Source organism: Serinus canaria, chromosome 1, assembly GCF_022539315.1.
Source record: "Serinus canaria isolate serCan28SL12 chromosome 1, serCan2020, whole genome shotgun sequence".
NCBI classification, from domain to species: domain Eukaryota; kingdom Metazoa; phylum Chordata; class Aves; order Passeriformes; family Fringillidae; genus Serinus; species Serinus canaria.
In genome coordinates this window covers 72,755,658-72,770,188 of record NC_066313.1, presented here as the reverse complement: position 1 = coordinate 72,770,188, position 14,531 = coordinate 72,755,658, and positions in this window count along the sequence as shown.

Sequence of the window (14,531 nt, the reverse complement as noted above, 5' to 3'; positions counted from 1 at the left end):
TAATGAAATAAATCTGTATTTATTTTACTCCTTCCTTTCCCTGTTATTGATGCACAGTAAAACTGAGGAATTTTACTGATGACAACAGAAAACATCACAAAACACTATAACCATCTTATTTCAAAAGAAACAAGTTTGAGTGTTCTAATTTTGCATCTTACATGTTTTTAGAGATTGTTTCCCTTCCAGTGATTGCCTACCATGACAGATGTTTAAAATGCACATTGGAATTCTTATTTTCCATTTCATACCAAAAAAGCTGGTGTGTCTTTAGTGAAACAACATACAAAAAAATACAAAGCTCTATTTTGCAAATACTATGTCATCATAATTCAGTTCCTCAGACATTTCTTAGTGCTGCTCATTAAGTTTATTATCACAAATGAAGTTTGTACAATCCCTGTTTTTAATGCTGTGTTGACTCAGTCACAATAGAGTAAGAAATGTCTAATAGTGGTGTAATCCCATGGGGTGCATCTTTTTACTTTTGAAGTAATACAAATAATATTCTGTGTTGCATTAAATTAGCATGAGGCTGATAAAGGGTAAAACCTATCAGTTGCATCCTTCTCAATTTCGCTGTTCGCTGGTAGTGCTAGCAGCTGCTGCAGCAAGTTCAGAATGATAAACCTGATGAAAAACTCCTTTAAGAGGAGCTCTACATCTAACAATTCATGTCATGCCAAAAAAAAAAAATTAAGTAATTCCAAAAGTCATTTATGTATTCATCTTGATTATGTGAAATATTGAATATAGAAATACTGTCAATCTTTAAACAATATCTGTCATAAGTCATGTGTATCATTGCTCAGCTTTTGCAAACTACTTATTTTACGTATTTTTGCATAGGCTATACAAACTTGCTTTTGTAAGTTTTTTGAGGGGGGCTTTTTTTTGGTTGTGATTGTTTTTAATTTTTTCTGTTTTAAGGTAAGTTGCATGGCATGAGGAATTAGATATACTAAAGGACATCCATAGATTTAAAAAATTAATTATGTGTAAAGATCACAACAAGTTCATCTTGTTGGGTGAAGGAAACCTCTATATCCTGATGTCATGATTTAACATGGCAGGCAGCTAATCACCACACATTAGTTTTCTTACATCCTGGCCTCAAAGTGGTATAGGGAGAGAATCAGAAAAAAAGAGTGAGATTTTTGGGTTGAGGTAGACAGTTTAATAGGACAGAAAATAACTACTACTACTACTACTCTACGACTGCAACTAATAACAAACAACAACAAAAGAATTATACAAAAGAAGTGATGAACAACACAATTGCTCACCACCTGCTGAACAGTGCCCATCCTTACCCTGAGCAGCAGCTTCTGGCCAACTTTCCCCCTGGTTTAAATGCTGTCATTTCCTGGGAATGTTCCTTTTGCCCATTGGGGTCAGTTGTTGTGGCTATGGATCCTCCCAATTTCTTGTGCCCAGCATTCTCCTCACTGGCAGGGCAGTATAATAAGCTTAAAAACCCTTGTCTTAGAGTAAGCACTACTTAGTAATAACTAAAATATCAGCATGTTATTGTTTTCATCCTAATAAACACAGCACTGTACAAGTTACTGGGAGGAAAATTTACTGTATCCATACTGACACCAGGAAACACAGCTAAATAAAATCAGTCATCCAATTATTCTTGACTTAGCTAGACTAATCAAAAACTAGTTGTTCAAGTAGGGTTTTTATTTTTACATTTTTACCTTTACTGTCTGTCTGGTAAAAAGTATCAAGGACTGTTCTTTCCTGTTTTCCCATGTTTTGGGTAAGAATAAATGAGGTTGTACTTTCCTGAACTGCTTAACTTTCTTTAAAATATGTACCAGCTACACCTTCTAACATTTATGATGTTGGTTTTTGGCCCCCTTGCAACCAATCCCTGTCAAACTCACACCATCTTCCTCACAGTGGAAACATCAGAACTATTTATTGAATATACCAGACCAAGCCAGGAAGCATAAATAAGACCTCCTTGCCCTAAATATCCATAAGAAAACATATGTTTACTCCTACACTCATAAATGCATGAAATAATGTTAATAATGTAAGCAATTTCATGTTAGTACTGTGGATAAACAACGACAGTAGTTTCACCATGCTTGGCACTTCCTCTCAACTGTTATAGCTGTAATCACAGAATCAAAGAATCGCAAAGAATGTACTGAGTCAAAAGGGACCCTCTGGGATCATCAAGTCCAGCTCTTGCCCTGCACATCATCATCCCAAAGAACCACTCCATGTGCCTCACACCACTGTCCAAACACTTCTTGAGCTCTGTCAGGCTTGTCTTTCAATCTAGCACTTCAGGAGCCTAGAAATTTTCTCTTAATATCCAAAGCCAAATCTACAATGTGTCAAGTCTCTTTGAAAGTTGTCTAATAAAATAATGGAATGAATAAGAGTTGTTTCCAAATAGCTCAATTTTGCTATTTCTCAACTAGTCATTCATGTAATATCAAAATATCAAATAATTATCTTGATAATATCAAAATATTCCATCGGCTTTCAAAACTTGGTGAACAGTTTGGCAGAAGGTACATCTAATTTACCAGTACTAACAATATTTCAAATAAAAATATATGAAATGTTTCCTTTCTTCCATGTGACTTGCAAGATCTAAGACTTGCCTATTTTTTATTCTCCTATTATTTAATTTTTCCTGCTCATACATCCTGAAAGTCATTCAGTTATTTATCATTCATTTGCTACATCTGCGTTGTGGCAACTAGTCTACCTTTTTTTTGTAACAAAATAGAAAAATGTTGTAGATTAGATAGATGGCATGCACCTGACTGTACAGAATAATTTGTTTGTGACTCCATTTGATCTAAATGAAGTGAATATACTTACCTTGATCAATCAGACTGAATAATAACGATGCACTTTACAGTGACAAAAATCAGTTTTCCCAGAACAGCACCATGTGGTTTCATCCTCAAAACCAGACTGGAAAAAATGCTCCACTGCTCTGACACCTGACAACTTTATGCTCCCATGCTCAATTTTGCAAAGCTCAAAAGGAATTCTGGAAGTTGTCTGTCTCATAAAACATTAACTAGGTCTCTCTCCAGGAAAATTTTTCCACTGTAATGTTCCAAAGGAGTGCAAAATAAAACGGACAAGGAAAACACAGTTATTTGAATAAACAATCATATTCACCAGAGGTTGCTTATAGGCATACAGGGTATAATAAATTTTACTTTACACTCAATTTAAAAAAATGATACCTGTTGTAAAGGAGGAAGAAACTGTTCTATGATATTGACCTAATGCATAAGCCTGATCTTAAATTGCTCTGAATTTAAATAGAGTTCACTTTGGGGCTTACTTTAAATTGTATTCTGACAAAACACCTAATAAAATCATGTATTCTAGTAAAAAATGTTTCAAGGAAGTGAAGTTTACCAAATGCCAGCTCAAGCCTTGTTAAAATATGCATATGAAAAAAAGCAAACTCATAATACAAAATTTACCTTTCCCCAAAATACACTTTAAAACATTTATAAATATTAAAATTTGATAATATAGGTTAGGAATTGATATGGCACAACTGCATACTTTTTTGACAATTCTAGATGATGTAAGTGGGAACTGTTTCAGCTAAAATCATGATGATGATTAAATTACTAATTTAAGTAATTATTTAGTTATTATTTATTAAGATTTTTATTAACTATTCTTTCCCCATCCTTTTTCTTTCTCCTTTCAGCTTTTTCCTCACCAAAAACCTCTTTTTTTTATGGGGAAACATTACAAAAAAGAGCACTTAGAGCAACATTATCAGTACTAACCCTTTAAACAACAGCATTACTTAAGGAAGAGCTGAAGAGACCCAATGGTACCAGACAGGTATGTCAATAAGATGCTCACCTTTTGCAGAACGATTTTCTTTTTAAGTGTCCTAAAGTACTGTGGTAAAGTTTTCCAGTGGCTGTGTTTGCTAAGCATGCAGCCCTTTTTTATATTCTTTAAGGCATTTATAAATGTCCTGTAAGTGCATCCATTTCTTAAACAGGGTTTCACTCAAAATATGGAGAGAATTGTTCCCTTGTTTTTCCTTCTCTCCTGCTGAGATGGCCTCCCCTACCACATGGTGCCCAGTGTCTAATAGTACATTGAATGCAAATGTCATGTCCAAAAGACAGAGTTGCTGCTCATGGAAAGTAAACATAAAGTCCTAATTCAAAACTCACTGAAGCCCTGAAATCTCTAGGGGAAAAAAAAATAAAAAATTCAGACTTCAGAGACCATGGAGAAAGCCAAGACACACAAAAATATGTGTCCATTACAGTAGTGCTGTATAGAGCATTAAGATACATTCATTGCAATGAATGCAAGTAATGGGCAATGGAAACTCCTAACAATACATTTAGCAGGGAGAACAATTCTCACAGTGTGGGAGGGGTTGAGGGAGCAATTTGACAAAGGAGAAGGTCACATGGCAGATTATTATCAGCTTGCTCTTGCAACACAGAATGTTATTTAATAGAACATGAATGGTGGATTGTGTCAGGACAAAGATCTCTGATTTCAGAAGAAAGAAATAAAAATGAGAGGTGGCAGAGAAGGTGGAGTTGTACAGAGTGCTTCAAAAAGGGTGAATCAGAAATTAAATTAGGGTAGTCAGTGACCATATTGCAGAAAGATAAAAAAAAGGTTATGAATGACAAAACACAAGATAATTTTACTGTCAGCATGTCAGATTTCCAAAGATGGACACTGATGGAAAGATCACAGTTCTAAAGACACAAAATAGTTACACCATTCAGAGCTTTAAGTGTGATGAATTTTCCTCCCTCTGGTTTTGAAGGAGCTCTAAAAGAAAATTGTACTACATTCTACTAAGGGTCTGATGTGATGAATGACAAATGAAACAAATTATAGGTAACACCAAGTTCTTGATTCTTGGAGTAAAATATTCAAATAGGGATTTAAAAATTTTCTATAATTCCTGACATTTAGGACTTCAGATTTCGTTGAGTAGCTGATTTCCATGTGTAATATAAATGAAGACTTCAAATTCCACGCATTGTACAAGAAATTGCCTTTTAGGTGAAGACAGACATGCATCAGAAATCCCAGTGTCCTGTAGGGCTGTACATGCTGTGTGTATCTCTTCAAGAGCCAGCGATGATAGGTTAACTGTGGGTACCAGTTGCCCAAAGAGACTGCTGATGTGCTCACTCTTCCTTGACAATGAAGCAGGTGGAATGACTGGTCTCTGAAGGACTCCTACATCTACAAACCATGAGGGTCCAATTTCATGTCCTTTAGGATCTGTGAGTGTCCTCATCAAAGTAATTTCTCAAGCTACAACCAACCCCATTCTAAGATGGGGATATTGTGCATTTCTAGGTCTGAAGTGCTGCTCCTGCAAGCAGCTGCTGCCAGAGTAAGTGGCACTGAGACCAAAACCAAGTGTTGATTTTTAGCTGGCTGAATCTCCAGGGAATCAACAAACTGACCTGCCTCACTGCTTGCCTAGGCAAAATGCAGGAGGCAGGGGGGAATGTTGCAGACATGGAGGAGGTTGGCACTTTCAGCAGGACACTGTCCCACATGGGCTTGAGCCACTCAGGGAGCTTCACTGCCAGTGGGGATGGAAAGAGAGCAGATCACACTCTATCACCTTGAGCAACTACAGAAAGCAAAAAAGAGCAAATGAGGTAAAAACTACAACTGAAACAAAACAACAAAGCAAATGTCAGAAGTTGGTGTGTTTGAACAATGTATTTAGGAAAAAAATTGTGTTGTGTTTTATTGAAGAGTAACTACATAAGGGAGCACATATATGACAGGTGGATAGGTACCAGGAACAACTGTTATGGCTTCAAATGGAGGCAAGCACAAAAGATGATGTGACACAACCTGAAATCTTTCGGTAAGGGAGCATTGCAGAGAAAAAGGAACAAAAGGAAAAAAATCTGTTTTCTTTGTGTTTGTACATCAGGAATCGAGACATATATGCAGTAATATATATCTTGTATATTCTGATAAGTGAATAAAAGGAAAGGCAGAGAATAGAGATTTCCTTTTACAATGCAACAGAGGCATCCAGAAACAGTGTAGGTGAATTCATGAATATGAAGATATACCGGTATTTGTACCAGATCCATGAGCTGTTACTACCTGATTCCCTTGTGTCTTCCTATAATTTGAAAATCAATTTTATTTCATTGCCTTTGCTTGATTTGTGTCTTCTATTAAAGAATGAAATCACATTACATTAATTTTGCATATTGTACTGATAAAATTTATTGTCTACTAAAAAAAACACTTATAGTGACAAAGGTGTTAATCTGTAGGTTTCAAATGTAAGATGGACAATATATAACAGCCTTGATTCCATGTAGTTTTTTATGAAGCAGGTGCATGTACATAATTTGAATATGTGACAAAATGGAAGTCATATAGATTTTTTTTATATATTTTATAATATTTTTCGGATGTTATATGGAAGGGGAGATGCCCTGGAAGTCCTAAATGTGATACTGTTTAGTTCTGATGGAAGGCAGAGTACATCCTGTGTAATAACCTATTCCTTTGTATTTTTCCACTCAGTTCTAACTTCTGTCTTTACAATCAGAATGCAAATTTTCCTTCTAAATGACACTTGAAAGAGAAAATATTCAAAATAAAAGAAGGAAGAAAAGCCCACAAATGCTACATACCTTCATTGTTTGCAAACACCACATTTTGTTTCAAATTTAATTTTTCAGGATCTCAGGAAGACAGACATGTATCATCAGAAATATAGAGTAAGCAGAAAGATTGAGTAAGACTGAAAGTAAATGATGCAGATAATAGAGATTAAGAATCTCTCTGCAAAATGTACAATGTCCTTATTGTTAGACCCAGATGTTTTCAGAACCAGGAAGCTGTATGAGAAAACAAAAAAAGAAGTTTGGTATCAAAGGATACCTTAGATATCCTTAGATATTTATCTTAGATTTTATCTAAGATTTTTTAGGAAGATCTCTAATGTGCCACGTGGTCACTTGGCTCTTCCAAGAAGCACTGATGTGTGGATGAATGTACAGAAGTGTGCTGAGCAGTGGAAAAATTGATGCCACCCTGGAGAAAAAAACGCTTTCAGTATTTTTCACCAGTGTCACATGTGATGCATTTCCAGGTAGTCCATTTTGGCCAGGTATGCTTTCAATCAAATCAGTGATCTCTGTTTAATTTGCTGTTTAGAGGACTGTCTAGACATCCTGGACACACAAAATGAAGAGCACTTACAGGGTTCACCATGTTATTTTACACAGCTTGCTTGTCTTAATATATTCTATGCAGGAAATACAAACAAAAGGATTCACAAATGTTTTGAGAGCCTTTAATTAGGTCAACAGAAAATAGGAAAAAACACACACTGCTTAAAATTTTGGGCAACTCAGGAGAAATTATTTTACTTGAAAAAAAAGATAATATAGGGGGCTTTTAACCTATTATCCAAGGATAAATGTTTTTATTGCAGCATTTTCTGTGTTTCTCTTTCATGATTGAGCTATAGGATTTTGTGGTTGCTTTTTACAGGTGTTGGGATTATGAACTATAACACTTATGCTAAGTTCATCCTCAAAGTATTAAATATAGTCTCACCTGCTCTGTAAAACTGTTAGCCCTTCTTTTGTATTATATAAGTGTCTCTTTTATTGCAATATGTTCTTTTAGTGCCATGTTACCTGACATCTTGCAACATCAGCCATCCACTGTAGATCCTAAAGGGAAAAACATAAAAGGTGCCAGTGAATTCTTATTAATAGGCTTATCCTGCCTCTGAAGGCAGCAGAGAAAGGAAAAGGGAGCTAGGCTCCCTTCTCTAACAGTATAAATGTGTAGAGAAAATAAAAGTTACAGTTGCCTATAAAATGTCATTAGCTTTAAAATCAGGGAAATAATTGTTTTCATCAAGTGGGGATTGGTCTATTCTACCGTGTCTCAAGTGAAAAGAGGAAATGGCATATGTTTCACTAAGGGAGGTTCAGATTAGACATTAGAAAAAAAATCACTGAAAGAGGTTTAGGCATTGCAACAAATTGCTTGGGGACATGACCCAGTCACTCTTTCAGGAAGTGTTCAAGAGGTATCTGGATGTGGCGCTTGGGCATAGGGTTTAGAGGTGAGTGGTGGTATTGATGGTTGGACTAGATGACCTTTAGAAGGTCTCTTCTAAACTTGATGAGTCAATGATTCTGTGAAATGCACTATCAATCAATAGAATACCAATTGTTCACAATGCCACCAAGGCAAAATATTAACAAAACCCAGAGAGTGGGATGTTTATATGAAAAATATTCTGACATAGATGGTCAAGAGGAATCTCCATATCTCTCCTCTCATCTCCTCTCCTCTCCTCCTCTCCTCTCATCTAGCATCATCTCACGCTCTGATCCTCTCCTCGTCTCTCTCCTCTACGCTCATCGACTCCTCGATCTATCCTCTCATAGCGTCACTGCATATACTCGCATCTCAGTAAGCTCAGCGACATCTCATACTAATGCTATACGCTCCTCTCTATCTCCGATGACTACAAATCTCCGTCTCCTCTAACTCTCCATCTCCGCTCTAGCATCTCCTATACGATCTCATCTCACTCTAGCTCCTCTCCTCTACATCTCGTCTCATCATCATCCTCTCCTCTCCTCTCCTCTCCTCTCATCTATATCCCTCTCCTCTCATCTCCTCCGTCTCCTCTCCTCTCCTCTCCTCTCCTCTCCTCTCCTCTCCTCTCCTCTCCTCACTTTTGTCCTCTTTCCTTTCCTTGCCTTTTCTTGCCTCACCTCCTCCCTTCCTTTCACCCATCTCTGCCTTTCCCTTTTTTGTTCTCTCCCCCATCCACCCTTTCAATTTCCCTCTCTCTTCTTCTCTCTCTCCCTTCTATCCTCTCCTTCCCACCCCTCTCCTTCCTGCTCCTGCACCTCTCTCATTTGTCAACAGCTCTTAATACGTGTCACAAAATAATTTCCCTGGAGATATGGTAACTTTTATGGCAAGGAAGTAAATATATTGTCAACTGTACTTTTTGGCAGAGACAGGTCTCTAAATTTAGACTTAAAACAAGCTGTTCCAATAAAAAACCAATTGCTTAGTAGGTATCATTAAATTCACATTATGTTTGCTATACAAGCTGATCTTGACTGTTTAACAGAGAGAGCTTTTGGGACATACAACACAGGGTAATGCAAATAACTCTCTTTGCTCATTTTTACTCTGCCCTAGTAAAACAGTTATTCAATATAAAAACCACTTCCTGCCACTAACTTTTATATTCTTTTTTTAAAGGGTATTATCTTTCAATAAAGGTAGCAATAGTTTAAAAAATATGTCTTACAGAAATAAAAGTTTTATTTACTCTTTGAGAAGATATTTGTAATAGTGGTGTTTTCAGGAACATTTTTGTGTTTGAAGTGGGCAAGCCATTAGCCTTCTTCCTTCTCTCAATGAATTAAACTAAAAATCACTTCAAAATATTAAAACATTTTTGGATTGCCATGTAGTCTTCTTTATTATTAATTTCTACATCCAAGCAAACAGATTTCCTTGACTCAATATTTTGGAAAAGTTTAACACTTGTATCTTCAATGATAAATATGAATTGCAAATATTAACAATCCTGTCACAAAAGCACTTGGAGTTATGACACTTTTACATGCTGTTTTCATAGCAATTGGTATTTCCCTAGAAGCAACACCGTTGGAATTTATTGAATGAAGAAAAATATTAAATGAAGAAAAATAGCCAGCAAATTAGCAGTAATCTAGAATTACTGTTAGTTTTGCCACTGGCAAACCGTGTTTTCAGTACAGGCTCATTAGCCTTTGTATAAAGCATCTCCGATACTGAATCATATCCTGGGGCAGCATTACTTTGTAGTCTTGCTTCAAGCAGAACTTTACAAGCAAAAACCTTTTATTATTTCTGTTTTGGTTTTGTTTGTTGTGTTGGATTTGGTGCTTTATGTATTACATTTTGGAAAACAAAATGAGACATGTTCAGATCTTCGAGTTCTTAGCCAAGCTTACTTGTCAGTAGTAAATAGTGTCTGCAACAAGCAAGAAGCTCATCAATCCTTTGGAAATGGATTGCTAATGTAATATTTAATCCATTACACATTATGGCTTTGTTCATTAATGTCATTAGCTAAGATCTAAAATGCACCAACCTTTCCTTTTAGATCCAGACCATCTCCATTAATATCCTTTGGAAATGTCTTTGGGGTTTTTTTAAGTTTACAGTTAGTAGCAGAAAGCAGAATTTATGTGGCCTCCTGTCAGATTTGGTTTGTAGCAAAGCTAATTGTTGGAAGCTGAAAGGCCAGGTTTCTGATTTTTTTTTTTTCTTTTCCTGTTCCAATCATGGCCTCATGAATGCAACTAATCCAAAGTCCTATTCCCAGGTCATTACTGCTGTGGGGCTGATATAGCTGCAGAGTTGGCTGGCTGTAATCAACAGATTGGAAAAAAACTGCTCAGAGATGCAGCTAAGTCAATGTTTTTTATTTAGACTTTGGACCATAGAAAGGCAGAAAAATTTTTAATCTTTACATTTATCATTAATTTAATTTCCTTGAATAATAATAATAATCACCTTTCTAAAAATAATTTTAATAATTATAATTATATTTAGAACTCCTTGTGGTCATTTAGGCAGTGTTGCTTCTCTCACTCCTGCCGGATACATGAGGTAGAGATGAGTCTTTTTATTTACTATCCAAGAACTTCAGTAACTTATGTAATTTAGTCATCTAAATTCTTTCTAGAGAGAGTTGAAGGAGATGTGACTCTCCAGGGAGCAGTTCATTTTTCCTGTCATATAAGGTGGTATTAAAATGTGCTACAAATATTTCACAGATGACTATGAGAATGTTTGGACAAGCTTGGACCAAATACTTTATTTTGGAAGAATGAACTTAGTTGAGGTATCTCCTATATCTTCTCTAACAAGTTCAATTTATTTTACATTCCCAGCAAGGTCTTTGACAAGGTATTCATTCAAAGATTTAAAAATACACGTTTTATTATGTAGTTTTCTGCGAAAAGTATGCTGCCTTTAAGCAAGACAAAAACCAGGCCAAATCACTGAAATTTTGATCTTTGGTGGAAAAGAAATATGAATTTTCGTATTAGAATTGATTTCTTAAAGTTTTTGTTCAAAATCTCAAAATTTTTATTAATTGAATAACTCAAAATTAAGTCTTCTTATCTTCACTGTTAGCTAAGCTATTACTCCCTGGTTTTAGAGCAGACAGGCTGTGTGAGTTGGGCTGCACCTTGTGCATTGGAGGAAATCCAGTTTAATGGTATCTAGAAAAACTTAGTGTGTTTGATCTAGTGGGTTCTAGGCTTAGGAGCCAGAAATCTTTCACACTGATCCTGTTATTCTGTGTTATTTTCAAAGGAAGTAGAGGATAAAGTCTCTTAAAACTTAGATTTATTTCTCAAAAACCTTTTAGTTGTAGTTGGGAGTAGGGGAATATTCTGATATTCTAAAATGTTTACTCATTTACAATGCCCCAACACAAATGTAAACTGACATTCAGAGGTAGAGAGAAACTTAAGCATGCTTTCAAAGTTTTAATTAAAACATGAAATATAAAACAGATCAGGAGGTATGGTACCAATCCTGAGTACTGACTAAATGCACAGTGTTAAGGATTAAACATAATCTCCACCACAGAAAAGCAATAAATAACTTCAGTCTTTTCATGGGAGGAACCACCAAGTGCTGCATACTTGTGTTTAAAGACTTAATCAGTTCAGTAAAATCCCCAACCTCACACATAACACTTTAGTAACTTCATACATCTTGAAATTAATAGGACTTCATAGAACATATTGCAAGTTATGGGTACAATAATTTTCAATCTGTGGAAAAAAAATTGCTATAACATTCTTTGTGGCCTCCTGGATGCTGGACTGGAGTAATTTCATACATGACCCTTTTCATCATCTAAACCTGGGCCATGTGCCTGTATGGCATCAAGGAGTGAAGAGAGCTTCTTCTTGTAGAGGTGATAAGAGGTCTAAGGGAATTTTTATCTACTCAAGGTTGTCAGCACAAGAAGCTAGCTATTGCTTACACTGTGCTGTGGAATTTCTTTTTCAAGTTGAGTCTTTTTATGAAAAAGGGTATATAAGATCTCACTATGTACTTACTGTGTCATAAAGGGTAGGGCAACATAAAAAGGGATATTTGCATTTGACAAATTCAATTCCATTCTGACACTCACTGTTTTGAAGCTTTTTGAAAAAATGAGATACAGCCTGAAGGGAAGAGAAATAAAGGGCAGAGTTAAGTTTGTTTTTAACCTCACAATCTGAGAGAGTCTTCATGCACATATATCATATAGCAAAGATATAATTTGGTGAAAAGCCAGTATTGGGCTTTGATGCAAAGCCATTTCAATACAATGTGCCATAGATCAAAAATCCTCCAGAGCATTTTGTTTAAACCATCTAGCAATGTTTGAGAAATGATAATTACTAACCTTCCTGAAATGTAAATTTAATTTTGCCTTAGTATTTGATAGCTTTATGGGTCTTTTCTACAAACCATTTTTTCTGAAATGTGTCAGACTGACAGTTGTTAGGACTTAAAGAATGCAATTGCATGTCTGAAAATGCTGTCCCTATAATATAAGCCACCACAATGGAACTTGAAATAAACACATAATGCACAGCAGGTAAGAGTTAATTCCAGGTCTAATGGTGTTAAAGGCAGGCCTAATGGAGTTAAAGGTTTGGTTAGCATCCAGATAAAAAATTCCCACTGTGGCAAGCTGTTGGGAAAGGAAGAAAGTGCTTATGCACATGCCATCTCTAGTTATGGGAATGGCATCTTCACCCCATGGATACCCAGGACCTGGATTGGATAAACATAGTCCCTCCAGAAGATTGACTCAGGGATCAGCAGAATGCCACTTGTGGTGGTGATATATTTATTTAATCTGTCTCCCACCCCTCCAGCTCACATTTGCTGTTAAATAAAATTTTTACTGGTGACTTTGGCATGTGTTCTTGTTTGCGCCTTAACTCGTGCAGGGGCGTCTCTTCTGTTTGGATCATAACAGCAGTGCAGGAATCCAACAGCTTTTATCTAGACACTGAACAAAAATCCACAGCAGCACTGCAGGCTTCCTGACATTACCCTGTCAAAGACTTTTCCTCAGCTCCATTCTGAAAGAATCAGTGAGAGAGGTTGGTGTAGTTCAGCTGCTGCTTCTTCAGACCTCAGCCTCATTGCTGGAACTGCCAATCAGATAGTGCACTAGTCACAGGGTGCCTAAACCTGCAGTGTTCTTCAATGCAGTCCAGCAAAAAGCTATCAAATAAAGCAAAGTCTGGTGCTCCTTATTTGCTTAAATGTACTAAAGCTGAAATAGCTCTTAATCACCTTATCAGCTCCTTGGCCCCTGTGACAACACTCCCTGAAAAAGGCTGGCATATCACAGAATTAAACTTGTCCTTCTTTTATAGGGTCTCTGATAGGATAGAGGCTATGGTTTCTGATATTTGGTATCACCTAAATAAATGAAAGTAGAGGGAAAGTGGAAAAGATCACTGTGATGAAGAAGATAGTGTATGGAAACAGAAATGCCAAACATAAATGCCTGCAGAAATATGTATGATGGTCATATGGAGAGTGTAACCTATCTAGCCACTCAGCAGTGGATGGAAAGATGCTATTTTCCTTCTGAGACTCAATAGTGTCTGAACTATTTGGAATTCCACAACATTATTTGGCTTATCCTCAAGGGTTTGATACCCATTTAACAAAGGGTTTTCTAAACAATAAATATCCTCTGACAGTCATCGTTGGGGAATCAGAAATTGTAAGTTGGGTGCTGGATCATGGAGTTGGAAAGCAGCTGTGAACTGTTGTGACTGGGAAGTGCCTCTGATCCATGACATGTAGCTCCCCACTAGCTGAGGAAATCCAAATAACACAATATCTTCCCTAAACATATCCAGGTCTATATGAAAAACATGATGTTTAGGTCTGGGGGTTTAATGTTTTTCCCATTTGCCTCATCAGGAAATCTGATGAATAAGTTCCGTTCTCTGAATTTAGATGATACTTCTAATTTCTCACCTGAAGTCAATTAAAATTAGCAATTGGTGTTAAATAAAGCACCAGTATGGAAGCAAAGGCTGAGTTTTTCATACCAGCAATAGCATCCTGTCCCAATGTCATGACAGCTTTCCTTCATTGTAGTAATTTTTTAAGCATTAATTTTTGAAGTAGACTCTCCAAGCCTAATAACATTGGGATACTCCTTCAGCAGGCCATGAACAAACCTACAAAAAGATGGATGTCTCTGCAATTCTACAGTTGAATTAGAAAAAAGTGCTAAAATTGAGAATTATATAGAATAGTAGATTAAATTAGCATGCAAAAAGAGCAATTGAGTGTCGTGTGAGAGAGAAAACAAAATGCTTATGCAGTTGTGGGGATGAACTATACACATACCAGTTAGTGGTTATACATCTGTGCTTTCATCTGTTTTTCCAGAGAACAGATAGAGC